The 11,088-nt window shown below is 31.3% G+C and overlaps 1 pseudogene; it reads right to left on the bottom strand.

Annotated features, from left to right (window-relative positions):
* Positions 1–1,421: 1,421 nt before the first annotated feature.
* On the bottom strand, positions 1,422–7,125 carry LOC132068049 (probable nucleolar protein 5-1; annotated as a pseudogene).
* Positions 7,126–11,088: the final 3,963 nt, after the last annotated feature.

The raw sequence follows: 11,088 nt of genomic DNA, 5'->3' as shown, positions 1-11,088 counted from the left end.
TAAAAAATATCAAAATTTATAGAAAATAAAAAAAAACAGTTTAAAAAATGTAAAAGTTATTTTTTTAAAAAAATAAGAAAACTGATTGTTTAGTTTTCACATTTTAAAAAAAAATCAACTTTTCCATTTTTTTAATTTTTTTTTCTGATTTTCTAATTTTTTTTTTAAAAATATTTTTTTTTCATATTTTAAAAAAAAATCCATCTTTTTTTTATTTTTAAAATGCTAATAAAAATAATGCAGTTTTTTTAAAAATAAAATATACAGTTTTTTTTTATAAAAAAATATTATTTTTTAATTTCCATGTAGGTGCCACCATAGCATTACTTATGTCATATAGACAATTTTTTTGAAAAAATTTTTATCCCTATTTAGTACGAATTGGTAAAATGACTAATTCATAAAGATCGCCACTTCTTTTGGAGAGTGAGTTCACATATTTTCATTTTAACTTATGATGTTTTTTGGAAAATAAACATCAACACAATTTTTTAATGCCATGATAGTGATATTTTAGGTAGTTTTCTCAACCTTATGATAGTTTAGGTATGAAATTAAAAAAAAAAAATTTTTTGTGATAGTTGAGACTTTGTTTTTTTTCATCTTTTTTAATTAATTACTTTTAGGTCTAATCGTCAATTGATAAAATGACAGAATTCATAAAGATACGCACCTCATATTTCCATCGATCAAGCCAAAATCATTACATGACACATATCTTAACATACACCGTTAACACTAAACCATACTAGGTGATTACACATTTTCATTTTAACTTATGACTTAACCGTGTTAATTTGAAATAAACACTGAACACAAGTAAATTTTTACCTTTAATGCCATAAAAGTTGATATACTGATAATAAATTCAAAAGAAATAGTAATACCATATTTCACAGTTCTTCCTCTCATTTTGTAAAGATTTCACTAGAAAAATATGTGATTTGCTCAGATTATAATATTACGCCCTCTGTCTCATATTACTCGTCATGTTTTGCTTCTCAAAAGTCAAATTAAATGAATTTTGACCAATACCTTAAGATGTTATCTTTTTCATTATATTATTATCAGAAAAATTACAAATTATAAAGCTTTCTCGGTTCCTCCTCACTTTGTAAAGATTTCACTGGAAAATTATGAATGTGATTTGCTCAGCATAATAATAATAATGTGATTTGCTCAGCAAAATAATACTCTCTCTATCCCAAATTACTCATCACATTTCGCTTCTCGAGAGTTATATTACATGAACTTTGAATAATATCTTAAGATGTATTTTTTCACCATATTATTATATGGTTTTTGAATATCTAAATTTAAATTTTAAAAGGGATTAATCTAATCCAATTTAACTTAAAAATAAGTTAAATTCACTCTCGATAAGCGAAATATGACTAACTATTTAGAGCCAAGGAATAGCGTCTTCCAAATGAAACAAGAATCTGTTGTTGAATATTAAGATGAAAATTATGTGTTAAAATCACCCCAACAATCTGTTTACTAACTGTAAACTAAAAGTCACCTTACAAAAGAGCAAAAAGACTAATTTTAAGACTCACTTCACAATTACCAAAACTGTTGATGCAAATTGTGTGCATCTTATTCTTCAGTTTTCTTCTTCTTCTTCTTCTTCTTTTTCTCTTTCTTTTTATCAGCAGTGTCACTTTCATCCTCATTAGCATCACCATGCTTTCTCTTCTTTTTCTTACTTTTTTCCACTTCAACATTTTCTTCAATACCATCAGCATCATTCTTCTTCTTGTCCTTCTTCGTCCCCGTTTCTTCAGATTCGACAATGCCATTACCATCGGTTGCTTCAGCAGACTTCTTCTTGTTTTTCTTCTCGGATTCCTCAGTTTGAGACGGGGGTTCATCTATACTCATCTTTTGCTCCTCGTTTTCAGTACGACAGAGAACAGAATCAGCAGAAGGATTGTAAACCTACAGAGTGAGAGTAAGTCAATACTCAATAGAATCAACAAAGTAAAAAAAGACAAAATCTAAAACAGTAAAAATAAGTTTTCTTTGGGACCGATTTTCATGCTATGTTGTATTATATGTTCTCTATAACATTACTATGTTATATTATATAGAGCGGGATGGTTGCTATAGCGAGATGTTATAAGAATTCTCTATAACAGCAAGACATATAAGACCTCTCTATAAGAACATTTCAGTATAACAACCATGTTTCCTTTGGAACCAATTTTCATGTATGTTATATTATACGTTCTCTGTAATAGCATTTCACTATAGCAGCCAAAAAATAAACCTACAGACTGAGGTTAAGTCAATAGCTAGAAACAGAATCAACAAAGTAAAAACAGTCAGACCTCTCTATAACAACCATCCTCTATATAAACGGCCAAGTTTTCTTTGCAACCGATTTTCATGTTATGTTATATTATATATTATCTATAAGAGTATTTCGCTATAGCTGCCAAAAAATATACGGAGAAATGACGCTATAGAGAGGTTTGACTGTACCTTAGCTGGTGTTATCAATGCTCCTGCACCCTTTTTACGATCCTTGTCATAAACTTCGATTTTAGGTTTCCCTTTAGCAGAACCAGCTGATTTGCCCAACTCTTTGCCTTCTAAAGCTCTTAATCGTGCTTCGAGCTACAAAAAATTGACTGCAATGATAATTAGGTTTAACTATGGTATAAGTAGAAATGAGCATTTGATAATGCATACCTTGGCCCGATTATCCAAACCCCTGCTACTATCTTGGCCATCTCCAAGAGCATCATATCGAATTGCCAAAGAAGCTTTACTAGCAAGAGATCTTGCGATTTTACCCTTGTGTTTCGGTGCTGCCTGACCGATCAAAGATGCATGATATAGAAGCCCATACTTTGGAGTAGCGTGCTTAGTGTTTAAAGCTCTAAAGAGTGCCTTTTCCGCACCAAGTATCTGTACCGTACTTCCAGGTTGTTTTGCGAGATTCAACAAGCTGCCACCGTGTGCAATAAGGCGAGCACCGCAAGTTCTCCAACCAGAGCCATAAGATTTGGTGCAATAGTATTCATCCTGCTCTTCAAATAATCATACAACTGAGCCCGGTACTCGGAGAAGGACAGAACTTGACTGCATAAATCTTTAATATTCTCCAAATCAAGATCACTGACTTCAGTTCCCATTGAAATCATGGCTGACTCTTTCAGTTCTGCCTCGACCTCTTCCGGAAGTATCTGTGAACAACCAAGACCATACCAAGATTATGAATTTTAATTTCTATCAAAGAGGTAAATCATGTTATAGCAAAAGCAGAGTTTGACAGAAAATTTGGTCCTTCAAATTTGTAATCTGTAAAATATTTACTGAACTCTTTCAGATTTGATGGGAAAAATGGAATTTTTTTTAACTTTAAACACCAAGAAAGTCTAATCAAATCCTAAAATACGCAACACAAAAATTACACTAGAAACTAAGAAGATATATATAAAAAAAAAGAAGTAAAAATTACACCTCAAAAAGCTGCAAAAACTACAAAAGTTATACCTCTAAATGTAAGTTCTCGCTGATTATTTTTCATAGTTCCCGTTAAATCTACCAGACAAAGTTCAGTAATATAACAGAGACTAAAAGTGTAAAACTTTTGGCAAACTTAGAGGACCAAAACTGTTCCTTGCATATAAGGCACTATTTTTTAACCTACCTTCAAATATAAGGGACCATTTTTGTCAGTTTCTCCAGAATTTGACAACACTATGCCACAACAAGCAAGTGGTAATATTATTATTAGTAATACTACGTTGACCGGGGAAGGGAGTCGTGCTGTCCTTTCTAGTTCAATAAAGAACGATTTAAAGAGCTAAGAGAGAAGTTAAATTCCCAACTCAGAGAAATCAAGCTTTGCAGCATTGACACGGTCACCCATAAACTTAACCGCCTTGGCATAAAGGATGTTATCTTGTACAATCTCGTACCCTCATTGCATAGGTGTTGAGTTCTTTATCAAGATCATCCAACAAGCCAATTGCCTGGACGATCATTGTATCCACCTAGAAGAGCAACAAAATATTGAATCATAAGCTCCGCAATTTGAAGATCTACAAGACTAGAACTCTATTCCCCAGCACCCGTTTTGTAACCAAGGCAGTTTGCCATGCGCACCAACTTAAAGGGAATCAAAATAGAAGGAGGAACGAATAGCAAATGGTAACACATTGACATCATGCAATAACTTGGACAAAATTGACATAGTGCAATAATTCGGAATGCTAGGACATTTTTACACAAACTATTTTTGAGTAGCTTTCTCTGACATCTACATTTTTACTTCATCTTTCTACAATGATATGACTAATGACACCATTTGAGTTTAAAAGTCAGAAATTTCCCAAAGCAAAATGAAAGTTGAAATTATTAAAAAACAGCATGAAAATGTCATTACACACAGAAATTCAATTTCATATTTACTGATAAGAATTGTGGTACAACAACAACAACATGCTCTGATCCCACAAGTGGGGTTTGGGGAGGGTAGGGTGTACGCAGACCTTACCCCTACCTTTGTGGAGTAGAGAGGCTATTCTGATAGACCCTCGACTCAAGAAAAGCGTATTCCAAAACAGGTTTGATAAATACAAGATAAAAAAAGAAAAAGCTATGATGAAAATATCAAAGAAAAGAAAAGTATTGACAGCAAAGAATAGTAAAGATAACCTAATAGTACCAGTTTAAAAAAAAAAAAAAAAAAAAGAATAGTAAAAATAACCAAAGTAAAAGAAACAACAATAGTAATAAAATCTATGAATTACGGTAAGGAGGTCAATATCATAAATTTAACCACAAAAGTTAAACAATAACACATAAATTGAGACAAGGAACATTAGGAAATAATACAACCTATAACAATAGAAAGTTCACCTTGTCAGGACTAAATTTCAGCTTGTATCTTGAAAGACTGAGAGACAAACCCAAGCTCATTGGAGCCAAATCTTGAGTGGCTAAACCAGATATGAGTTCAGTCAACTGACTTCTCAACCCTCTCATCAATTCCATCACAACATCCATCACAACACATCAACATCAATAAAGAAATGGGAAGACACTAAAAAACAAAGACCAATGTTATCAAAGTCGAAAAGTGCCAAAAAGCTCTAAGGTTCGTAGGGGCTTTAAGCGCAAAGCACAAATAAAATGTGGGCTTTAATGAAAAGAAGGCTCAAATGGAGAAAAATACAAATATGATGTGTCGTCCAAGACTAATAATTATAAGCATGAATAACAAATATATGGACAAAGAAATTAAAAAAAAAAAAAAAAAAGTTAGGATAAAGTGAAATATCAATTGTTTAGTGTCCTCTTCATTGGCAAGGAAAGGTATGCCTCAGAGCCTTGATGACGATATTGAAGCGCCCGCTAAGCGAGGCGAAGCGCTCAACATGTTTTGCACCTCAGTTCAAGGCTTAAGCGTGCTTTAAGTGCGCCTTTGACAACACTGACAAAGACGCAATGGGAAGATGAAAGGAGCTGACCAGTTTCTCTTTAATTGCATTTCCAAGCTTTGAATCAGCAACACCCAGTGTTTCACCTTCGCAGTGCTTTGCTGCATCTATCAATAAAGTTGCTGCAGACAGTGCTTCTCAAACTTAGAGAAAGCTTTCAACTTCACAACCTGTTTATGTACCAACCAAAATGGTAAAAAGAGGCCAAACAACTCAACAATTGATAGAAAAAATTTAGGCAGTTCAGTCCTGTCCTAATTGTAAGCTAATCACGTACACACCCAGGGGCAGAGCTAGGGCCACAAGGGGGTTCATCCGAACCCTCTTTGTCAGAAAATTATACTGTACAGTGTGTACTATAAGGTCAAAATTATATACGGTAGATGTTGAATCCCCTTGGATTCTTCATGTGTTTACTTCTTTATATTTTGAATTCTTTTAGTGAAAGTCCAGGCTCCACCACTGCTCAAACCCATCCATATATCAAAAAAACAAACAAGTGATATGTTGTGAGTCGGTCAATCAACTTTCCCTCCAATCCAAACTAATCATGTTGACTATAAGATTCCTATATATCCAATCCATTCTAATACTAGTTTAAGTCGAACCAGGGGTTCTATAAAAACAAAAGTTCTCTATATCCCCCAGTTATCTCTACATTGGCCAAAAATCCATAGTTGCGCTACCTATATGGAGCCCTTGTTTCTATTGTGTTGTGTTCTTGGCTAAGTCCTCATTGATTTTGAGAGATTGTAGCTAAGTTCACGTGTTTGCAAAGTTTGCAGTTAATGTAAACAACTGATTAAGCCTTGAGAAAAATATGCAACGGAATACAGGAAAGAAGCTTCAGATACAATAACCAATATCTGCCAACTTTGTCCAGATTTCTGGTGAATGCCTACTTGAAATAAAAATAAAAAAATAAAAGAATTTTCTAAACATTGTTTGGTTATACATTGGATGGATATTTTGGATAGTTTTTAAAAATAGTGTTTCAAGACTGGAAAAAAATGTTCTGAAAAATCTTTTTTCTGCTCATAAACTTCAACTTTTTTTTTTTTTTTTTCAAGTGAAATGCATGTCCAAAGCACATATTCAACTTCCAAATATCCATTTTTCAACTTCACTTCAAAAACTCTTTTTTCCAAGTTTCAACCAAATCTATGTCCAAATGCCTACTAAATTAAAACGGTACAAAATATTACCACATTTAAATTAAGACCTAAATATACACCGGTACAAAATATTACCCTCTTGCAACCCCCTCTTACTGCATCCGAACCAAAAAAAAAGATATGAACTTTTTCATATTTAATGTGCTTAGAGGCTTCATATGCAAACAATTGCTTGAGAGTGTTCTACTTAAAAAATGTGTTAAAAGTTCAAGTCTTTAAGCATAATAAAAAGAAAGATAACCTTTCTAGCAGAATCAGATGTCGTGAACTCTTTCGACAAGTCCTGCAACACAAAAAGATTCATCATAAAATACTGAATACACAAACAAACAGATAAACATCAATTTGCATTTATACCACTATGCAGTTATGAATAACAATAATCAAGACTAAGTTAAAACACTTTGGTACCTCAACTTTAGAGAGCTTTCCTTCATCCAGTACTTTGAAAAGTGCAAAGCCTGCTGGCGTTTCAAACAATACTAGCATTTTTTTCTGCTTCCTTTCTCCAATAAGCACCTAAAGATAATCGTTAAAAGCGTATAAATCACATTGAGTTCCAAAAAAAAAAAATTTGAACTTGTCATAATTCACAAAGAACAATTTCATTATGCAATGGACCAAAAACCACAGCATTATAGACTATAGTCCGTTCAAGGAAACTCTTTTAACACAATATGCTATGATCCTTAAAAGCATAAAAATCAAAAGGGGTTCCAGGAAAAAAGTACATTAACATGTTAAAAATCACAAGGACCAATTTTGGAGCTGCCCTTTTGTTAAAGCAATTGGTAAACCAGCATTATAGACTATAGTCCATTAAAACAACTCCTTAACACAAGTTGCACCTAAAAATGATCGTTAAAAGCATAAAAATCAAAAGGGATTCCCACAAAAAAAGCATACTAACATCTTAAAATTCACAGGTACAATTTTGGAGCTGTGCCTTTTGTTAAAGCAATTGGCAAAACATCATTACAGACTATAGTCCATTCAAGAAAGCTCCTTTACACAAGTTGCACTTAACGGTGACAGCTAAAAGCATAAAAATCAAAAGGGGTTCCAAGAGAAAAGTATATTAACTTGTTAAAATTCACAAAGGAACAATTTTTGGAGCTGCCCATTTGTTAAGGCAATTGGTAAACCAGCAGAATAGACTATACTCCATCAAACAAAACTTCTTAACACAATATGCACCTAAAAATGAACCTTTAAAGCATAAAAACAAAAGGGGTTCCAAGAAAAAGGTATATTAACTTGTTAGAATTCACAAATTGGTACAAAAACAGCATTACATACTATAGTCCATTCAAGAAAACACCTTTAACACAATTTGCACTTAGGGTGATCTTTAAAAGCATAAAAATCAAAAGGGGTTCCAAAAAATAAGCATACCAACGTGTTAAACTTACAATTGGTACAAAAACAACATTACATACTATAGTCTAGTTCAAGAAAACTTCTTAATACAATTTGCACTTAAGGGTGATCCTTAAAAGCATAAAAAATTAAAAGGGGTTCCAAAATATAGGCATTGTTAGAATTCACAATTGATATAAAAGCAGCAATACAGACCATAATCTAGTTCAAGAAAACTTCTTCACACAATTTGCACTTAAAAGTGATTGTTAAAAGCATAAAAATCAAAAGGGGTCCAAAAACTAAGCATATTAACATGTTAAAATTCACAATTGGCACAAAAACAGCATTATAAACTATAGTCTAGTTCAAGAAAACTTATTAACACGATATGCACTTAAGTGATCATTAAAAGCATAAAAGTACAAAAGGGATACCAAAAAATAATCATATTAACTTGTTAAAATTCACAATTGGTACAAAAACAGCAATGCAGACTATAGTCTAGTTCAAGACAACTTCTTAACACAATATGCACCTAATATGATACTTAAAAGAATAAAAATCAAAAGGGGTTCCAAGAAAAAAGCATATTAACTTGTTAAATTCACAATTGGCACAAAAACAGCATTACATACTATAGTCTAGTTCAAGAAAACTTCTTAATACAATTTGCACTTAAGGGTGATCCATAAAAGTATAAAAAGACAAAAGGGGTACCAAGAAATAAGCATATTAACATGAACAAATTCATAAGGAACAATTTTGGAGCTGCTCATTTGTTAAAGCAATTAGTAAACCAGCATTATAGACTATAGTCCATACAAGAAAACTCTTAACACAATATAAAAGCATAATAAAAATCAAAAGGGGTTCCAAAAAATAAGCATATTAACATGTTAAAATTCATAATTGGCACAAAAACAGCATTACATACTATAGTCTAGTTCAAGAAAACTTCTTAACACAATATGCACTTAAGGGTGATCCTTAGAAGCATATCAAAAAAAAGGGGTACCAAGAAATAAGCATATTAACATGTAAAAATTCATAAGGAAAAATTTTGGAGCTGCTTATTTGTTAAAGCAATTAGTAAACCAGCATTATAGACTATAGTCCATAAAAGAAAACTCTTAACACATTATAAAAGCATAATACAAATCAAAAGGGGTTCCAAGAAAAAAATATATTAACTTGTTAAAATTCACAAATTGGTACAAAAACAGCATGACATACTATAGTCTAGTTCAAGAAAACTTTTAAAAATATTGAATATGCACCATCCCTAAGGGTAATTTTAAAAGGTCATAGAAAAAAATGACAAAAATATTAACTCAAGAAATAAGCATATTAACATGTAAAAATTCATAAGGAACAATTTTGGAGCTGCTTATTTGTTAAAGCAATTGAATATGTACCTGTTATTATAGACTATAGTCCATAAAAATAGAAAAATATATCATTATAAAAGCATAATACAAATCAAAAGGGGTTCCAAGAAAATATAATAACTACTTTAATATATTTATGAATAAATTAAAATGTAAACCATGGTTAACTTATTTGTCAATTAAATCTAATTATTCACAAATTAACTCTGGTGTGTCACTCACAAAAACAGCATGACATACTATAGTCTAGTTCAAGAAAATGTGTGTTTAAGTGACAAAAGTTGAGGATTTTTGTCTGAGATTAATGAAGAGAAAATACATACAATTTTAATTGCCTTTAGAGAAAGAGAAGTAAAGGAAGTTCACAGCAAAGTAGAGGTAGTTTAGGGTGGAAAGTGATCCTCTGTATGGGGCCAAGCCACGTTAACTGTTTTTTCCCTATCTTTTAGCTAAAGTAGTATAAGAAGTGGTTAGTATATAAAAGTGAAAACCTAGACAAAAAAAATAATTTGTCATGATTTAATGATATAACAATATAGTGGCCCCTTAAACATGCCAGGATATTTTATTTAGACACTTGAATTAAGCGTTATTTCAATTAAACACCTCAACTCTTAATAAAATATTTGAATTAAACAATTTCGGTTCAAATTTTGAAAAAACTTTTGCGCGTCTCTACATTCGTCTATTAGGTAGTTAAGTTAATCATATAAAATATGTCATCTCTTTAGTTATACGCATCAACCTTGAGTAGGAAATGTTTGGGATTTTACGACTTTTTGAGGCAAATGCGTATAATTAAAAAAGATGATATATTTTTTTGTAATTAATATAATTACCTAATAGACGAATGAGAACACGGATAAAAAATATTCAAAATTTGAATCGAAAATGTCTAATTAGAACAGTTTATTGGGAGTTGAGGTGTTCAATTAAAACAAGATTTAGTTCGAGTGTCTAAATGAAATATCCTGATAAGTTGACGGAGTTGTCTATGTAATAAGCCAACTAAATATATCATCTATCTATTAACTTGATGTTAATGCGATGCAACCAAAAGAGTGGTCTAGTGGCCAATTAAGTGTTGAGGACCATGAGGTCTCGGGTACAATTTCCAGCAGAGACAAAACACTAGGTGATTTCTTTTCAATTAGTCGAGGTGCGCGAAAACTTACCCGCACACCACGATTATTAAAAAAATTGATGTTAAGGCGATGTAAATAAGTTTCAATATCAAATTTCCACATAAAAATTGCTCCTTAGCTACTTTTTGATCTGTGAAAATAGCCATTATGTTAAAATTTTAAATTATATAAATGTTATGAAATTCGGAACTCCATCTTGAGCAGAGACTAATTATAATTTTTATTAAAAAAATTAAAAAAAATGGCTATCATGACTTGCATGAATTTACGAGTAAATGTTTTACGCCTTTCCGTATATAAAGGTCTAATATCTAATTGCTCAAAAATAATTTAAAATTTTATTTTTTTATTTTAATTTATACACGTAATGCTTTTCGATTATGAAAAGTTAATTTAACTAATTTTAAACTAATTCAACATTTTAAAACAAATACTATAAATATTAAAAATAAATTTTTAATTACATTTTTCTCACTTTATAAAAAAAATTAAAATATTAATTAAAGTTCACATAATTTAAATTTTATTAAAAATAAGAGTGTCAAATAAAATTGAGACAATG

Source organism: Lycium ferocissimum, chromosome 8, assembly GCF_029784015.1.
Source record: "Lycium ferocissimum isolate CSIRO_LF1 chromosome 8, AGI_CSIRO_Lferr_CH_V1, whole genome shotgun sequence".
In the NCBI taxonomy this organism is placed as follows: domain Eukaryota; kingdom Viridiplantae; phylum Streptophyta; class Magnoliopsida; order Solanales; family Solanaceae; genus Lycium; species Lycium ferocissimum.
Note: the sequence above shows the minus strand (reverse complement) of the source record. Positions and strands in the feature narration are given on the sequence as shown.